Source organism: Anguilla rostrata, chromosome 6 (genome assembly GCF_018555375.3).
Source record: "Anguilla rostrata isolate EN2019 chromosome 6, ASM1855537v3, whole genome shotgun sequence".
Taxonomy (NCBI): Eukaryota; Metazoa; Chordata; class Actinopteri; order Anguilliformes; family Anguillidae; genus Anguilla; species Anguilla rostrata.
Genome location: NC_057938.1, coordinates 16,032,178 through 16,053,402, shown reverse-complemented (window position 1 = coordinate 16,053,402; position 21,225 = coordinate 16,032,178).

The window sequence follows — 21,225 nt, the reverse complement described above, 5'->3', positions numbered from 1 at the left end:
GCCGGTTGCCCCGCAGGGCAATGCATGTTTGGTGGTGTTATCGCCCGGTTTTAAGGAGGGTCTGGCAGGCTGGGTTCTGCATCTCATCACTGTGCAGTCTGCCTGCATAAACTGCACGTGAAGCGTCTTCCTAGACTGCATGTGCGAGCTCGGCTTGTGGCTGCGGTGTGAAAAGAAGCACCTGGTGACATTACGTGCTTCAGAGGAGGGAGCGTGCTTATCTGCACTCTTCCACATCACAGCTGATGAGCTAAGTTTTTATGCTTTTTTTTAAGTTTTATGTTTTTATGCAGAACTTTTAAAAAAAATGTTAAAAAAGACAAATAGCTCTTGCCCCTAAACGTAAAATTGTTGGATATGTGAAGGAGTAAGAATTGGGGAAAAAAGGTTCTGGAAAAATGTGAAGCATTCCATTGCACTTTATAAGCTATTTATCTTCAGTTCAGTCCAGTAAAGATGTGTTACATAGCAAAGCGTTGTCATCGGGGAAAATTAAATATTAACGGCTATTGATGTCGTGCCGAGCTGCCATTTTCAAAGTTTATACAGCAGATCTCATGGCGGACATTTCATCAATAACATGACAAATTAAATCTTCCAGTCTGCGCAACTAAGAAATGAACATGTACTGTCTGTAGTGATCCACTGCTGTCTGTTGCAGCTAACTTGAGTATGGCCACAGTGTGGGCTGAAGGCTGTGATTTGTGATTGGTTCGATACTACGGGATATCATTTGTGTTTTTTTCCCTTTCATTTCCTGTGTTGCAATCATTTTTGTTACATGAATCTGAAATTATGTGGCCTCTTCAATATAACTGTCATCTACATCGTGCATTGAGCTGGGATCCTCGAACCCCTGTCCGTTTAGCACAGCGCAGTGCCTTTGGAGGCCGTATTACTCGCATTACTCTTAACGTCCGCACTGCTCCTTCAGTGGGTTGGTGCACAGGCACGGTACCTTGCAAACCACTGGAGGCAAAACTTTGGCTGGGTGAAGTCTGCAAATGTGCTGGTGCTAAAAGTTGTGTTTTGATGACCTGTCCTCTTACATTGAAAAAAATGTTTAATTGGATAAACCTAAATTTTTTTACTTCTGTTTATCCAATGAAACATTTTTTTCCAGGGTACACTTAAGTAGCCTGTTTTTTTTTTGCTGTAGTTTTTGTTTTACACATTTTTCAGCTTTTTTCATGTTTCCACTCATCTGATTTTGCAGAGAATGACCAAAATGTCCCCGAAACATGTCAGAGTGTAAAGGATAATGTGAATCGTGGTTTGGTTTGTTTATTTGTCCAAACAAACCTATTTGTGATCAGCCCCGCTAATAAGAATGGGTAATTAGCTGGCTGGACAAACACAGTACATGGCAACATTGTTTATGTCCTTTCATTCGTGCAGCGACCTTTTATACACGCAGTGACACGGCTGATATGCTTATTTGGCTCCTAGCGTTACGGCTGCACGGATTATGATATTGTTTTGTGAGATAAATACTGTGTTGGAGATCAGCAAACGTAAGAAGGTATGCGGTGCAGGGTCTATGTGCAGCTGCATTAAAATGCCAAACCCAGCCAGCTGAAGTAAAAAAGTGAATGGCTAGAATAAAAAGAAAGGGCTTGCGCTGTTGGGGTTTCCAAGGCGGATGCTGGAGAAATTATTTTTCTCACCATGGAGGCTCTACTGCAGCCGTGAGCTGGAAAATTATATTAAAACCCACAGAAAGCCCATGGACACAATAATAGTCACCCCTTGCAGGTGGAATAATCCACAGTTGGAGTGATCATGTGGGAAGGATTAAACTATTTTTTTTATTTGAATAAAATGAAAAACCAGATTTCCCATCCACTTAATCCAGTGAGGGTGGGTTTTGGTGCCATTCTATCGTATTTCATTTTTTTATTTTGAAAGGTGAGCAGACTACATATGCACATTACAAATGTATTGATCACAAGTGGCCATCAGGCCTGAATTTACTGATAGTAATCTGTGAAATAATATTCTGGTTTAATTTGACACTTTCTTTAATTGTCTTCAGTTTTTTTCTTTTCCGAAATACAGTCCTGGTGAGACTTGTTCTTCACTAGTGCTGTAAGTTATGGGAATGATTAATTTGGGATCATCTGGGAAAGAAGCAGTACCAGGCTCCTGTCAAGGAATTCTCCCATGAAGCAAAATGACTTTGTCAATTTACATCCTTCATCGATCACATTATTGTCTTTTGCGTGCCTTTTCAAATCATTTTTTATGAACAAAGTGGACTCTCGCCCCTCAGGTTTCTTTATTCCTGCTACAACATGCAAAGAAACTCTCGCCACCAATTGTAATTGTACAGGATATTCAGTGTCTGCGATTCAACCTTTCCCTCGACTAATGTAATTTCTTGACTCATTTATTTCAGGATTTAAAACCCAAATTGCAGAAAAAAACATTTTTAAATGGCTGTCACATTGTAGAGCCAGACATCTCGTCAGCCCAAAGGAACACTAATAGTTTTTAATTAGACTCAAAATTAAATTGGCTCCGCGCAGCTCTTTGTAGCGGGCTGGACACAAGGGACCTACAATACAGCAAGTGTGGCTGTGATGGCCAACATGCAGGCGTCCCCCATGCTGGCTGCAGATGCTCTGTCCAGGGCAATGTTTGTCACGATGCAGCCTAAACCTGCTTGCAGTGTGAATCCACACACACGCACACACACGCACACACACACACACACACACACACACACACACGCACACGCACACGCACACGCACACGCACAAACACGCACACACACACACACACACACGCACACACACGCCAAAGTCAAACTGAGACAGATTAAAGGGTGCCTTGGGCTCTTTGCAAATAATTGAAACATGGTTTACCTCCCGCAAGGTGTTTTCTTCGACCAGATCCAATCCATATGCAGAGCAGGTCATACGATGTCTAAAACATGTTTCTCCTACAAATTTGCGAAGTCATTCTTGGCTAGGCCTTGCATTAAAACCAATCATTCAGCTAAGCATGCCATTTTCTATCACTGCTGAAACATACCTCTGTCTGGCTAATTAAAGTCAGGGCTATCTGTTGCTCAAGCAAATTATAACAACCAGGATGCTAATGGTAAGGACCAGTTTCATGCCTGATTTGGATGGTCTCGCTGCAGCCGTGTTCATCAGTGCAGAAGCACCTCCACACTGGACTATTCATAATATCGCAAGAGTAAAGGCAAAGTCTACTGTAACATCTATTCAAGAGTTGGCCACCTGCGATGATTACAAGGATTTCATACATGATTTGACATAGACAAGGATAACATTGACTCTTTATGAAATTGATGTTAATGGTAGAGTGTTCCACTAATCCAAATTTTCCTCATAGATGGGTACTAATAGTAGTAATGAATCTTTTCAACATCCAGCAATCAAAGGGGAGCTCTTCGTGCACCACCTTCCACTGCCATGGCTCTGTACAGAGCACCACCTGATCAACAACAATGAACTGGCTGCATTTCTGGATACTTTTTTCTACTTTTTTCTAGTCACTGGCCAGCCTGCCCTGCAATGACTGTGGAGAATTGCAAGTTGCTCCGCAGATCCATAGTCTGTCATACCCCCTTTCCTGACTTGAGTTATTGTAAATCATGGAATGACCTCATTAAGACTACATATCAGTCCCTGCATGGGCTGGTTGTTCCACTTATCTCTTAATTCAGAACTTTGATAACCGTCTTCTACATCCAGACCTTGAAAGTTTTTGCCAAACTGAGAAGAACCTATTGGATACTCAGAGGTCGTAAGGCTATCAAGAAACACCAGACGCCCCACCGCTGATGGGGTAGTGGGATGACTCCCACACACAGGCTGTGTATGGATCCAGTGACCTTCTGGGACATCGATGCTATGGACAAACCCAAGTGATTGCCGAACACTTCTGGGGTCAGTTTCTCCAGATATAGAACTTCCTGCTACAACAGAAGTGACGGAACTCCACTCAGGACCTTGCTATCGAGCAGGTCGCCTTGATATTGGACTCTCACTTGCCTAGAGCCCTGTGGTCTGTAGGATGGGTGACCAAGGTCTCGCCGACTGACGACAGTAAGATAAGAGATGCTGAGGTGGACATTAAGGGTAATACATACATTCATCCAGTAGTCAAACTGATTTAATCACCGAAAATGCCCGAGGATATGAGATATAGCTCTAAGTAGTTCCACAGGGACATTTTGTTTGTTAAAAAATGCAAATTTGTGGGCCGGCTGTGCATAAATTCCCTGCTTAACGCGTGTGCCGCTTTACGAGCACCCTATAAGATTGTAGCACAGATGCGCTTCTATTCAAGTTTGCTGGTTAATATCTATGGCCTGGCATACATTCCAGGCTCTTGGTGCAAAGAATGTGGTTAATACTGTTTATGTTCTGCGTTGTGCGTAGCTGACAAGAAAACCACACATATAAACTTGTCTTTTGAACTTTACTAAGTATTAGCTGCTGTCCTTTCTAACCAAATAATTAGGCCAGTGTTTGAACAACCAGCCTAGTTGCATGCAACAATATTCTACAACTACAAATAATTTTGTATAAAACATCAATGGTAGTTTAATATTGGCAGTATTGTTATTATCTTGCATTCAAAACAGTTGCAATTAGAGGAAAGGAATAGCCTATCTTTGGCTATGAAGTCTCTGGGAAACCCTCGCCAGAACGAGTTTGAGATTGTTATTGGATGAATTAATGAAAATGGCAATGTAATTAGCTTAGTATCATTTTCTGATAAGGTACAAATGCCTACCAACTTCTTGGCTATTAAAGTAGCACAGTATACTTGTCTCAAAGATCAATAGACGTGACTATAAATCTGTGCTTCCGGTAGGACATTTCGACAAATCGACAGAACACCAGCTATTAATGACCATTTTTTTGGAGCCAGGGATCGCTTATCTCATCCAGAAGTTGACAGCAGTGGCTCCAGTATGCAATCGAGGATTACATTCATGATATAAAGTATAATATAAGGAAAATATTACTACAAAATGTTATCGCCCACAGCGTAAATGATAGAAGCCTTATCTATTGTCAGTGGAAGTGTCATTGTCACTCTCATAAGGGGGCAGAACTGTGCACTGCTGGAGCAGGGTAAGTAACAAGCTAACAATTTCATTGAACATAATATTTATATTTATTCTTTAAATAATCAAAGTGGCATGGAAAATTGATTTGTTAATCACTACTCCCTGTGAGCTTCATTTAACCATTTTTTATTTTAGTTTTGATGTACAGATAGGCTGCAACTTATCATCTTAGTTACAATCCTCATAGACGGTAATGATTTCAACACAAAAGCTTGATGGATTCTGTGGGGGTTAACTGCAATTGCTATGCACAGGAATGCTTTGATTGGTGATTCAGCTGAACAATCAAGAGGCCAACAAAGGGTCAATTGAAAGAGAGCATGGAATAAACAATATTTTCCAGTTTGGATCTTTGTCAGCATTTGTGAACTTCGAACTACATGCCTACAACGTATGAAGTCTGTGATCTGTGGAGTGTGGATTACAAACTGTGATATTAATTACTCTGTTGTGACAGGGATGTAACACAAAATATTTTAATGAGTACCAACATGTACATGTTGGAAATAATAATGGATAGCAATGAGCCAATTATGAATTTGGAAAATATACAAAATAAAAAATATTAGTCATATATTCATTAATATATACTACACATTACAATATGCATAAAGTATTGTTTATCATCTGTGCAATTCCAGAATATGTCCCATGGCATATTCCATGTCTCAAATTATAAGGCAATGTATGAAATTATATGGCAATGGCAATGAAATTGAAATATTTGCACATGCATTCCTACACATATAAATGTATGCCTTATGTTCTTATATTTATATCCTGATATGAATTACTGTTTGGTGAAGGAAAGGTACTGCTAATCCAAAACAGAACCTTGTGTCATTTATGTGAGTATATTTTCTACTGTGAATAAATTTGATAATACATTATTAATTTCAGTTAATCTATAATAAGCACCACAGTCCTTCATAATTTAATACACAACAGCTAAAATGCATCATTCAAGGCGTACGCTGATCTAAAAAATTCTAACACAAAAATACCAAGTATTGGCATATCATTTTTCTACACATTTTTCTAATAATTTCCTACTGATATTCATCAATGTTTATCAAAGATATGAGCTTCATATGTAGCTGCAAGTAGTCTGTAAGTTAGTATCTTGTTAAAGGTAAATTATTTTAAAACAACAAACTGAGCCCTTTCTACAGTATGTCTATTCTTGCATTTGCAAATGGCAAAAGTGTTTTAAAATAGCAGCACGGGTCATTAAATGAGTTTATTCTTCCTCTTCCCTTTAAAGACAGGATGCTCAGCTTGGCTGCTGGACCCTGACGAGTCTCTTAGGAGACCATATGGAGTTGATCCACCTCCCTCGGAAAATCTTTGAGGGTGGGCTGATGTGACAGGTACTGTGGTCTCATCAACAAAAGAGGAAAGCAAGTAGGATGCTCAATAGACCGGAATGCTAGTAGAGGACCCTAAACCTCTGTAGCCAATCAGTTGAATCTGTTCTGTCTGGAGTTTCTATTTATACTGCTGAGCCACGCCCCTGGGATATAGCTCTAATGTTACCTGTATATCATCCCAGCAATGACTGCGACCTTCACATGCACTTGTTTGCTTGCCAAATGCCTTTATTTGGAACCACATGCACATTTTACATTTTACATTCTATCAAGGTAAGCTGGTGGTATGACAGTCATGCACGCACAAGGATTAGACCCTTCAACCTTCTGACTGATACTCCAATTTCTGGACTAGAACATTATGAGGGACAACTTAGGCAAGGCAGAAAGACTTGGCTTAAACAGACACAAGATAGTTAGGAAAAACTATTCAGCAGGCAAGGACAAAGCATTTGTTCACTCAAAACAAAATTCTACATCTCTGTTCAGTCTGAGGGGCAAATTTTCAGCAACTACTTTTCAGATGTAATCACTAATCACTCAAAGAAATCATTCAAACTGTGCCAATGTTGTGCACTCAATGGAGGCAAATTTCAAACTGTGACTCTCATCGGTTATACCACACAGCGCAGGATAAAATTAGCTTGCTAAACTAAAGATCAGCTGAAGCTCTCATTGAAGCTACAGGGAGTGAAGTTTCTCTTAAAGGAGTACCATGGTGATTTTCACACTTTCTCGGTTTTATGTGCTATTTGCACAAGAGGCATTGAAGAAACACAATGAGTGAAGTATTAAATATGTCCGTTCTGTATTTTTGGAGAAATATGTGTTTTAAATTTATCGTCCTATTTTCAACCGGTTGAGAAAGTTGTCAACTTGATGCGTCACGAACACAGTAACCACTTCCCTTTCCATGCCCCGTAAACTCATGGATAACTCGAGACCCATAGTTTGCGCCGCTGGCTTACGGGCAAGACAATGCAAATATTTGACTAACGTTAGGTTCACTTAAATTAGAGTGCCTTTTAAGGACTATTAGATTATTTCTGGTTATATTCATTTAGCTAGCTAGCTAGCTAACGTTAGCTAGCTAGGTAGTTTGCTTTCATAAGGCAATGTTATCGATAACGTTAGCTAGCTAGTTTGCTTTTATGAGGACGTTATAGTTGTGCTTTTATCTTAACTTGCTAGCTAGATAGCAAAAATTATAATTGGATATAAGTCAACGTCCTTACCTTAGCTATCTATCGATACTTGATATACTACTAAGTTAGCTAGCTTGTGAAAACCCTAACCCTAACCCAAAAAGAGCGCTTATCATGGGGGTAGCTATGGTAACGGGGCACGGTCTGTCAATCATAGCTAGTTCTCATTACCACGCCCAGACGGTTCGGGTGAACTTTTATAGTGGGAAATTTAGGCTTAGAAAAATACGTTTTAAAGTACATTGAAATGACTGAATAATAAAAAAATTATGCACATTTGTTTTGTTGTTGCCTAAAGACGACTGGGAAGTGTCACGTTCAACCACCATGTTACTCCTTTAAACAGACATTACATAACAGACATTCATGTGCTAACTAACCTTACGAGAGGTTGGATTAAATATTTTATTGTTTTCTGTTTGAAAACCAGTCTTCTAACTTGTTTCCACCTACCTAAGCCCTCTACTTTGTGCATAGAAAGAATGTGACATTGCCACCCTGCGTGTTCTGTGTTGTAACGCTGGTATCAAAACATTTCACATTAAGCAGGGCCAATATGTATTTTGCTCTGCCTCAAAGGACACAACCTTGGCATTGGGTGATGGGCATTGCTTGTACCAGAATCCAGAAATCATTCAGCAAACAAGCACGGATGATAACCTTGTGATACTTCGCAAGCTCAAACAAGACCCCTTGCTGGTGTGGATGATCGCTGTTTCCTTAGTCCCCCCCACCCCTCTGCACACCCCCGGCAACCTTCTGATCAATCCGGTCTCTGTGAACAAAGCACACATGAGATCAATCTGTGCACACAAGCCACCCGTTCGGGCAAGAGATGGAGTCTGTTTAGGGAGCCATGCCCATGATCTGGGTTTGCACAGTGGTGCATTGCTATGCAGTGCAAACCAGGGACAGTCGTAAGGTAAGCAAGGAGAGGTGCCAGGGTGTCGTGTAAGCTGGCAAGCAGGTTTATATGTTGTCCGCTGGCATTTGTTTCATTTCAAGGACAAGAGCGCAGGCCATTACTTTGACATTTTTGGACATAAAAGTTCTACCTGCTAGTGTCAGCACTGGTGCCACCAAAAAAAAAAAATCCCTCAGGTAAAGGACATTAGGTGCACCTGCATAATGAATGCGCTCAACAACCGCTGAGGTTGCATTTGCAGTTTGCCGTCTATTATATTAGTTTTCCTGTCACTGTAATGATGTTTGAATTAAACTGTTTTTATTATAAGGGTGCAGCTGCTCATAACTTTCCTTTTTTTAAAAGCAGCATGTTGGAAAGGTATGATGGGTTTTTTTCTTTGCTATTGAATATGTCTCTGGTAAAACTGCTTAAAATGCCCAAATTATTTTAAACCAACGTTGACTGGAAAGTAAAGGTGCTCAACGCTACAGTAGCACAGACTAGAGTGTCTAGTAGGAAGACCACTACCACCACTACTAATACTACTACTACTGCTGCTGCAAATAATAATAATAATAATAATAATAATAATAATCATAATAATAATAGTAATAATTAAAAAATCAAAAATGGCAATGATTGTTCAGCAGAATGCAGTATATTTATATATAAACAGATATGCATTTGAGAGAAGATTTAAGATGCACTGTGAATATCTTAGTATCTTATATTTCAGTACTAATGTACTGATGTTATATCTTTCAGCTTAGTGTCCAGTGATGACCCACAGCCAAGACTTTGAAAAACCTACCTGGCTGTAAAAGTAAGTTATTAGCATTTTGTGGAGGCAGCAGACCTGGTCACTGGGTAAAGGTGGAGATCTTAGCATTAAATGAAATCATAGAGTAGACTATTAATTAGATAAGGCTAGACAATGTGCAATAATGATACAAATGTGATATCAAGAGTATTATAACCAATGGACTGGCCATTTTGTCAGGGTACACTACTTGGCTGCTAGCCAAGGTACCTGTCTTCTCATTTAGATGAAGCTGCAGACCTGGTCAAGTCAACATCAAGTTTATTCATTTACCGTTGCATACAAAAGGTTAGGTGATGTGCAGTAATGATACTGAGTATTACAATCTGACAGACTTATTTTGTTGAGGTACATGCTAAGCAACTGGCAGTCTGCCCTTTACACAAGGTTGCACATCTGGCAGACCTGGCTGCTAGATGCGGTTGCACATCTTGCCGCTTTGACAGGGTTGTAAACTTGTCAAACCTGGTAACTGGAAAAAGGCTGCAGATGTTGCTGCTTAGATGAGGCTACTCACCTGACAGACCTGGCTGCTGGACTAAGCATTACATTATATGATTTAGCTGAGCAATTTATAAAAGTGGATATGAAAGGCTAAGAAATGCCCTGTAACGATTCTAAATGTCATAACCTGATAGAGTGGTCATTCAGTCGCGGCTGCAAGCTTAGCTGCTGGCCATTGGTCAGAGTAATGTGGGTATTAGCGAAAGGTTGTCTTAAGATTTGATTGGCTAGACTCAGTGAAAAAGAACTTTTTTGTCCATTTTTTTGCAAATAACAAATTTTGCCAGGAGGATTGTCTCAAAAATCCACAAATAAATACAAGCAACGGGCAATGCGTAAATGTGAACCAGCTGCATTTATTTGTGGATCAGCTACATTTATTTGTGGATCGGTTGCATTTATTTGTGGATCCGCTGCATTTATTTCTGGATCAGTTGCATTTATTTGTCCATCAGCTACATTTATCTGTGGATCGGTTGCATTTATTTGTGAATCTGCCACATGTATTTTTGGATCAGCTACATTTATTTATTTATTTTTGAGACAATAATACCCCCATAGAGTTATTTGGCCTGCCCTGACATTACTTCCTCCCAGCCCAGCTAACAATCCAGACACCTACAGGCTACCAGTGAGAGATATGCCTTTCCTGCTATTAGTGCTAGTTCTGTTGTACTCTGAAGGCCCAGATTCCAAGTCATGAATAATTTAGCAGTATTTGCTCTTTGTGCTTTCTGTTATTTTTTCTCATTTGTACTTCATGATAATTTCATGGAGGTCTGCATCCTGACCTGACCCAATGGAGTCGAAGGTATGCGATCTGCCTATCAGCACTGCGAGTGTGACGTCAGACTGAGTATGGGCCAAGCACTGCCAAACCAGAAGTTTATAAATAGCATATCAACAGTTACGCCAACTGTTAACAATGATTGATAATACTGGCACAAAGCTTCCAGTTTCTGTAGTGTTCTGCAATGCTGAAATAGGAAATTATGTGTTAATAATGTGTGGCTAGCATTATAGAGCCTTTGGTTTGAGATCAGATTAGAGCAGAGTGTTTGTTGCTAGCTAGTTAAATACAACCCAGATACAGCAAAGCAAAAAGACAATCCGACAGGGCTCATTCAAAACCTAGAGTCAACCTTGGAATTGCTTTTCCTTGTGGCATAAAGTTTGCCGAGGGGAAGAAAAAGCAATGTGGAGTTGGCTTGTTTTCTGTTGGACCTGTAAGTACCATTACCTCTAGCCATCTAGCAAGCTACATTAGCTGCATTACTTGGGGTAAGTGGGTGGGGTTGAAGATGGAGGAAGAAGAGTCACAGCAATGCTGATAAATCCTAAGTAGTATGCCTTTAACATACAGAAAATGGCACTAAAGCTAGCTGGCATGCCTGTTCTGATCATTATGAATTCAAATAGGCCTATAAATTATTCCTCTATTTCACAAACATGCTTTAAGCCTATGAGAAATGAGAGTCATTCTTCTGCTGAGGTGCAAGCAACAAATGTATTATCGTCACATTTAACAGAAGAAAACAGACAAAAACTAGGGCCTCAGAAGTCATGTCAACATTCAATTCAGGTTCATTGCATTTTTGGATCAAAAAATAGAGGGCCTATGGGAGAAATGAATGCCATCTTCCTAATTCCTTCAAAATAATGTACAGTATGACATTTGGACGTTTGTATATTTTAAAAAGAATGCTTTTCACCCATTTTATATATATCTATATATATATATATATATATATATATATATATATATATCAAAAAAGTGTTGTTCGGTGTAATTTTAAAAAACAAATTGCTAATGTCTAAGTGCTTAGCGACCCGTCGCACAATTACAGCATGACACACAGGGTTGTATCTCCGGCTACCGTTGACGCACATGAGCCGTTTGCAGTTAACTGCTAGCAAAATAATTCTTTTGGTTGGGGTGGCATTGGAATTCAGTGGATCTAGTGCCATTTAAGAGAGAAATGTGTCCGGATAAAAACGTTCAAGTTTTAAATGACAGTTTGAATCCGAGACTGTGTCAGGGATGGTTATGTGAAACTCCATAGAGAAATTCTCCTTTGATACGGAAATCCATATAAGGTTATAGGTTTTGCTCTGCGTTACGTCAGACATCCAAGCCCCATTGCTGTCAATCGTTAACAGCTGTTGAACGTGTTGCCCATCCCCTCCACCCAGTTCAAGGCTGCAAGCACCGTCATTAGCAGCTTCCAGTATAAAAACACCGCATTATTTTCTGTTGTGCTGTGTGGACCCCATTTCTATATAGACCGCTTTTTCAGTGCTATCAAATCTGCTCTGTTTACTTTTATTCAATCTTCATGGTACAAAGTTATATTATTTTTACATTGTAACACCATTGTGTACAAAGACATGAGAATCACTCGGTGGGTCAAGGTGTACATTTGCTTCAGGTAAAGGGTAACTATTTGCTTTATTCATTTAGAGAGAGGTGACAGGCAGCACCAGCCACCTCCCGCTTGTTTCAGGTACAGACAAGGAACAGCGGGCTTCGCACACAAAGGGAACAAGTAACCGTGGCACTGCGTGGTATGCGACTTCCTCCGTCTCATTGTTCGTTATCGCAGTTCTGAGGGCGTAGCGCTAGGGGTTACTCATCAGGGACCTCAAAGGAAAGGCTTTTCTTTCCGTTTCCTTTTGTGTCTTCGGGCTGTTGGGAGAATAGGAAAGCACAACTCGGAGCCGTAATGGGGACTACTCATAGGCATACGTGTAGCGGTGGCCAAACTCCAGCCATTAACCCACATTCCAGCGCTTCATCTTTGTGCTAGGGAATAAAAGGCTGTCCTTGTCTCTGACAGCGACAGCCACCCCCTCACACCCTTAATAAGGGGAATGCACTCATACTGTGCTTGTCTCCTCGCCTTATGGGAATATCAGTGTAAACAGCCGGGAACCCATTCAAACGCACACCTTTTATTTCAGGGTGTGGGGGAGGTAGAGGAGGAGGGGGCGAGTAACAGAGCCTCAGACTGAATCTGTCATTTCATTTCGCAAGCTCCCGAGCTGAGAGAATGCCATCCGTTCCTTTAGATCAAATGGTACCTCTGTTATTTTCAGAGGGGATTATGCATTTGCGTGCATGGCTGGCGCAAATTACTTCCAAAAAGCTTAAACCAATGGGAAAGTTATTGTATTGCAGCTGTTTTATGCAGGTGTTGGGTCGGGCCATTGGGGGAAGAGGGCTGAACAATGAATGAGCGTGAACCCGTTTGTGTCTGTGTATTTAGCTGTGCGTATGACCAAGACAGTAAAACCACCATGGTTTCTCGGCTTGTCCCCAACTATTAAAAAAGGCATTACGATCTACACGATTCCCTTTATGTGTTAAAATGCATCCAGTATTTCTCCATTTCGGCTTGTGTGAAGACCACAGTCAAACCCCGATTTACTGTTCTTCCTGCTGAGGGAATAATGAAGTGCCCCCCAGATTACAACAGGGCATTTAATTAAGCCTCTCCACCTAAAATAAATCGATAGCTGTTGGGAGCCGAGTTTGATCCCTTCAGTTCGCTCCCGAGGGGCAGACAGGTGCTGGAGTAGAGAAATCATTCCTGCTGTGCGTACACAGTGAGAGCTGCTTCAGAATGCATGGCTCAGAAACAAGTGTGTGTGTGTCTGTGTGTGCGTGCGTGTGCTCGTGTGTGTGCCTGTGTGCCTGTGTGTGTGTGTGTGTTTGTGTGTGTGTAGGTGTGTGCACTTTTCAAAAATGATTAAACTCAAAGAAAGCAACCCTGTAGTCTAATAAGCATACAAAGTAGTACTGTAAGTACAGGTGCACACACATGCACACACAACACACACACAGGTACAAACAAGCACACAAACACACAGATGCAAGCACACACGGAGGAATACAGTATGTTTTACTTCATGTCATTACAACGTATCAGCATCCAGGTTATAGCCCTGTCGGATAAAGTCTCCTAAGGCCTTGCATAGCCATGCTTGTACAGTATGAGTTCATTAGCCTCTCTGTCAAAAGTGCAGTATGGGACTGTGGGAAACCATAGCACTGCATATCCTCACGTCAAGAGAATGGCAGCCCTGCATTCCAAACAACATGTGCGTTAAATGTGTTGCTTTTCAGAAACGGACGTTCAAGGAAGCAGTGCGGTTGGCCTAAAAGACGGAAAATACTAGGCTAAGGAGCTTACCTACTGAGGCTAATAGGGTATGCGATTACCGGCAGTCTCACAAAGGTCCGTGGAAACACGGACACAAGGAAACAGAAATAGCTGTCAGACATTGTCCTCTCTCCCTGGCCTCATGACTGTGTCTACCCTCCCAGCTGTGCCAGTTCGTCCGCTGCCTGCTCCAGGCAGCCTTTAGCCGTTTTCCAGCCACCCCCGGCAATGATGCTTCAGTGAAGGGCCGCGAAAACGAGCCGTGCAGGGGAACCGCATCCCAGCTCTCCGGACCTGGCTCTGGGGAAGCATACGGTCCAGCAAGATCAAAGGGACAGCCTAATAACCACTCCGAGCGGCGGAGAAAGAATTAATACGAAAAGGTCTATTTACACATGAAGGGAACGATGTGGGGGAATTATGTCGGCAGTAAACGCTCTCTAATTAGACATAATGGGAACATTTGCATATGACCTTTTTGGGAGTGTTTTTTTTTTATTTTGGTGAGGGCTTAACAGGCTGCGCATGAGGAACTTGGTGCTTCTCTGAAATGGCAGCCCGCTCAAGGGCGGGAGGCGGATTTCTGAACGCTTCATCAGGTAAATTGCCGGCGGCGTGCTCGCCAGGTGTTGCCCTAAAAACGAGCCGATCAGAATAGACGGGCTCTGTCGGGGGGGTGGGGGGGGGGGGGGTTGGGTCCCAGAGGGGCTGGACCGCGTCGGTGCTCCGGGTCATCATGAAATACCAGCAGTTAACTCCTCACACACCCCCTTTGACTGGAGCAAAGGGCAAACGACCGGGAGCCGGACGAGCGGCAGCGGAAAACTGCCATTATCCAGCCGGGGCTGAAGAACGGGCGCGTCATTGCGCGGATTCCAGATGTCGGGCGCTAACCGTCCCCCCCCCATTCCCCCCGCCTTCCCCCCATCAGAAGGCACGGCACAGCTGGGCCAAGGACGCGGGCCTTCCAGAGCGACGTCTGTGGCCTCCAGAGCGCCACTTCAGGATGACCCCGCGGAATGACGGGCGGCGCCATCTGTGCTTTTATTAGGCTCCGATCGGCGGACGATTGTCACGGGGGGCGTTAAGACGGGAGTTTGTCTGACGTGCTCCTACAACTGCTCTGACCTCATCTCTTCAGCCTCTCATGACAGGGTCAGTGCAGCCAGATAGCTGCTTTCACAGGGGTGGGCCATATTCAGAGGAGACATTTCACGACTTCACAGATAGGGGGACTCTACCAAGGGTGCACAGCTATATGATGTGTCCTGTAACAATGCTCTAGGTTACACTCTTTAAAGAAATGGTTTTAAACAGTTTCTGTGACTACTAAGAGCTTCTGAAACTGAAAGAGCGGGGTTGCAAAAGTCATAAACAATGTTAAAACGACGCCGAAGCATAGATATAATAATGTAATGCCTACAGTAGTCATCTGAATTGCTGTTTGCCAGCTGCAGCCAACACCCTTTTAACAACCAAAATGCCTCTCCACACTACTGGAGAGATCCCTCATTGTTTCAATCAGGTAAGCAACCTATTCAGCCTTTTCTGACTAATACAGAATGGTCTAATTTGTAACTGCATTTGTAACTGTAATAAAAGTGGCTCCAAATTATCTAGGACTAATTTCTTTAATCACAGTAAAAAACAAAACAAAAAAAAATATATATATATATATTTGTATAACGTGCAGATAGTGATAATTTTATTATGTGGGAGAGGTCTTGTGGTGGTTTTTTATTTGACTGAATGAACACATTGCCGTGCCACTTGAATTACATTGGTGTTTGTGTAGACATGGATTTTGTGTGACTGTAAAAACCCTTTCTAGACTGAGTGAAAATTCTAAAGTCTACGAGTGGGTGACAGTAACATGAACAAATTTTTGTTGTGTGATCATACTACATCATACATAGGATTATTATGGAAGCATAATTCAGTCATATTATTAATTAAAATGCAAATCGGCAATTGCATTTCCTTTTCATTTGATGTGCGCAAAAAATCATGACATAATTCAAATTCAAAAGTTTTCTCTTTCTGACAATTTGAAAATTGAAATGCAAAGTCGATCTGACTTTTTATTTTCCATACCTTGCATGACACAACCCTATCATAATTAAAATGCAAATAGAAACAATTAAATCTGTACAGTTGACAATAACAATTTCTTCCTGTAACCGCATGATTGACGACAAAAAGGAGATGATAATTCAATTGGTCATCTTACATTCCATGTTTGAACACCAACCAACTTCCCACAGTACAAGGCTGACATAAATGAAAATCCACTGTAGTTCTGCCATTTTCAATTTCACTTCTGTGTTGTTAAGCATTTACCCTGACGAAATTCAAATATTACCAACCCTCCTTTACATTTTCTTTTTCAAAGTCAGAAGTCCTGTCAGACAAAGAACAGGGCCATTACAGGTATGGTTCAAACCCTACTAAGAAGCCCCCCTTACAGACCAAAGAAGGGTGTATTGTTTTTTTTTTATTATTATCTATAATTAAATAGGGACAGCGTGGTGGTGCAGTGGATAGCATTTTCGCACATTTGCCTCACAGCAAGGTCTTTTGTGTGGGTTTTTTCTGGTTACTCTGGTTTCATTCCAAAGAAATGCAGTTTAGGCTAATTGGAGACTCTAAATTCCCTGTAGATGTGAGTTAATGGTGAGTGTGCCCTGCAATGGATTGGGGGCCTGTGTATTCATGCCTCTCGCCGAATGCATGCTGGGACAACCCCTAAGTAAAACAAAAATAGAATTTTATATTAAATGTATTTTTTAAATAATTATGTAGCTGCCCACAAGTTCCTGTAAAAGGAATGTGAATACTGTTAAATTTGCAGTAATTTGCCGTAATTGCTTGCAAATTGCTTTAATACATTTTACAGTATGCTTACTGTAAATACAATTACAGTGCCCATACTTATATATACAGTATTATACAAATATACTTTCAGTATAGTAATTGTTATTACAGTAAACATACTGTGGAATGTATTACAGCAGCTCACAAGCTCATTTCTGCCAGGAGGTTACAGTAAATTTTACAGTATTCCTATTAGTGTACACAGTGGATCCACTGACCATTATATTAATTGGATGGGCTAGCAGTTAACACAGGATTCTTTTGTGGTATCTGTGTAAGATACAAAGACCACCTGAAGACATACCGAGGGTAAAAGGTAGCACAGAATACTCACTGGTACAAAGTTTTAAACTCTATTGCAATTTGTTCAAAATTCAAAGACAGAAAATCATTGCCACAGCATTGTCATTTGCCACCCCCTTCCATAAATATTCATATGTTGCATCAAATTGGAATGTTTCAGCAGCGATGGCAGGGAGACAGATATCAATGCAAAGAATATTAAACTGAGTATGCCTATAGAATCCTTTATTCTGGTTCTATATCTTTGGTGCTACAAGTCTATGAATATTCATAAATAGGTGTGTCCAAGGACAGAACATCCATAGCCACTGGTACTGTCCTTGGGCATTAGTATTTTCATTTTCCTCGGTGTCCCTTCATGAATATTCAAAAGATCACTTTTAACTTCAACAGTAGAGAAAATTTTAAATGTTAAGAATATGGTTGCCATCTGTTTAGTCTCTGAAGTCTGTAGTGCTTGCCACGATCTTGAGAATGCAAAGAAACATTCAACTGATGTACTATACTTTACTATATGTACTATATGTATCATACTTTTTTTTATTTTTTTCCAAAACACATTTCCACAAATTAAAACTTAAATCAAATCCAGCTGTTTGGGTGTCACTCAGTTTCACTGTCCTCTAAATGCAAGCCTTGTGTTTAAGATAGCAGAAGGGAGGAGAGAAAAGAGAAACACAGTGCTCTATAATTACCTCATTAATTAATACTGCCACTTTGCATGAGTAATTGCTCAGAATAATGTACACAGTGAGCCTACAAGGACCTTTTTAAACAGTTAAATAATGCTGAACACGGTAATGAATTAGGCTCAATTTATTACGGTGGATTGTCATTTTACAGTGCTTTTAGTGTCATTGGTTTTAGCGGTTTATGTCTGCAAGCTGGCCAATTAATTAAATCCGTTAGCTCAGGAACATCCACATTTGGAAATTACCACTTGTTTTCCAGAAAATTATGGCCAGTGTCATGCAGGATATGGTGACCAAGGGAAGCCTGGCTGTTTTGTCTTGTAGTAACTTACAGTAATTGAGGGACGTCACATCGTTTCCACCAAATGTAGTCTTGGAATTTGTCAAACTGTTTCAGCTTAATCGAGATTGGCTTAAACGGACACAGGGTTTTTGGCAATGGTCATTGAAACATGTTTACATATTCTACCCCTTTAAGAGTACCCTTAAGGGGTAGAATATGTAGATTGCTTATCGTTAGGTGTTCATTTATAATAAAATGACCAAAAAAACTGAAGTGGTCTTTATATTCAAGTGTATGTACTGTGCAATGTACACTAGGGCATTTAGAAATCAGGCTTCATTTAATAATTCCTAAGATATCAAACAGAGTTTTGTAATAGGATACCTTTGCATAATTTATGAACACATTACTACAAAACTAGTTTTTAAAAGGAGTGTGTATTATTACACTGATTGCTGCAGTGGACGTTGTTCTCGGTTTTATTTTATTTTATACCACTTTACAAGCAATTCTCTATTTTTGTGCCTCCTTTAAAAAAAATCTATAAACTTCTTGCAGTTTTAAGGTTGCCACCTCTTTGTTTTTGTTCATATTCCCTACTGCCTGTTATTTTGTAATATTAATGATGCTATAAAACATAACAAGAAAAAAATGACAATTTATATGAGATTGTGACCAGGACAACAAAATGGCAGCCCTCCTAATTTGTGCACTTCCTTGCAGGCTGAGTTGCCTGGGTTAGAGATGGTTGAAGCAGTGGGGGAATCATAGAGGCCATAATTGGATAAGCAGTGAAGAGAGAAAGCACTAAAGGAATAAAGAGGCATGCAAGGGCCGGCGGGGGCCCGGAGGGGGACTGGGAAAAGGGGCAATGGCCCACCCTGAACTGCTGCCATTTTCAAGAATGACAAATGAAAGGGAAAAATACCTGGAGGCACCAGTTACACATGGGGCTTACTCCGTCAGCATCAGCAAGGAGTCTGTGTGTGAGTGTGTGTGTGTGCATGTACGTGTGTGTGTGTGTGAGCAAGTACTGTATGTCATCTGTCATTATGAGTCATTCACACGATGCAACATTACAAGTGCGTATGTGTGCTTGTATGTGTATATGCTAGCATGTAATGTGTGTATCTGAGTGCATGTGGGTGTGTGAGCATGTCTGGCTGCCTGGGTTCATACGAGTAGGTTGTGTGCGTGCGTGTCTGTGAAATTGTGCATGGGTGTGCGTGTGTGCGTTTGTGCGTTTGGATGCATGTGTCTGACGAAAAGAGAGCTCACATACCCCGGGCTTCTATTATATGGCGTCTGCAGCATAACCACAGACATCAGTAATTCAGAACACATTCAGATCACTCCCAATCCACTGCCTCGCTTGAATGATAAACATCCTGAACCCAGGGACTAGAATCAAGCACAGGTACGTGTGTCAAATTATTCCAAGTTGAAGAAATTGCTACCCCTTTCCAGCGTGGTGTGAGATAATAGCCAATGTCACTGTGTGTTATTTTCCTCTGTGAGGTTCCACACCTCTGTCCTTTAGTCTAATCGGCAAACCCCCCGCCCCCCACACCTGCCCGTTCCTTCCCATGAATCAAATTACTTATGAATCAGACAAACAGTGCAAACAAACAAATGATTCTCCGCTACCTCCCAATGCACAGAATGACAAAAAAGTTTATCTTCTATTTAAACGTGTGGAAAACAAACTATGTTTGGAGCAAGGCAGGCTCTAGCTCATACAAACAAACCCCATATTGGATGCACTGTGTGGAACAAATGGTATTTTTCATTGAACTCTATCTCCCCCTTCATCCCCACAGTACTGTACCTGGACAGCGTCTGTCACAGTTTGTATAATGACAGTACAAAATACAAACTTTTATCACTATGTGAAAGCCTTCATGCTTTTTTATATTTCATTTATATGTGGCAGAGTTCTCAAATTGAGCTGGCTGCCGGCTATTTAGCCATCTACAATCATAAACTCAGCCAGGTACTTTGAAAGTACAAAAATGTTTAAGAGCACCACTCTTTTTTTGAAGTTTTGTATTTACCACACTGCAATGCCAGCGGTAGCTGGATATTCTGTTAATCGCCCCCTTGTGATATGGGTCCTACACATCCTGCATCAAGCAAGATGCTCGAAATCAACTAAACAAACCGATACTAACTTGATGTTTGTGCCTTGAACTTGTCTGCTGTCAAACTATGTTTCAAACTCACATTGTTCATTCTCCTGGAGAAAAAGAAAACAGCTAGTAAACTCGTATCCCCAAACTCCAGACTTGCAAGCTGCCCATGTGTCTGGCCTTCCATGGGCTATATAAAATTATAGTATAAGACCTGTAAGTTTCAACATATATATATTTTTTAAATATAGAAGAAATTAAAGCTATGAATATGCCAGAGACCGCCAAATTGACCCGTAGACCTCCCATAGCTGGCTAATTTTTACATTTAGCTGTATCAAAATAGCTATGCATGCCATGAAGAATAAAAGTCCCATATTCACATTGGATTTATTGTTGTTACAATTACATAAAAAGAGGTATTTTTTTTAAACTGATCAAATTTACAACTGAGGTGAATCAGTAGGCTCCTAATTGGTGAAAGTGTGGGCACCAGGCCATTACTCAGACATAGAAAATGATAATGAGCCAAAGCTGCATTGTGTTAATTAGTTTAAGGATAAAAAATGTATAAAGAACTTAAACATGTGTTCAATAGCCTAATTTTGTGAAAGTGCGTACATACACCACATTTGGGCACCTCAGGCCATTATGCAAGACAAAAGGAAGAGAAGTGCATGGTTATGGGTGTGCAGCAGATGGCTGTCATATATATAACTGTGCTGTGATTGACATACAGGAACCACCGCTAGTTTTTTTTTTTCTTTAATAACCAGCCATCTTCCCTCGTCAGGTGAAAGTAACCTCAGGAAGCCAGTCTACACCGGGGTACAGCTCTCGCTCACTCAGAGCTCAAAGTGGA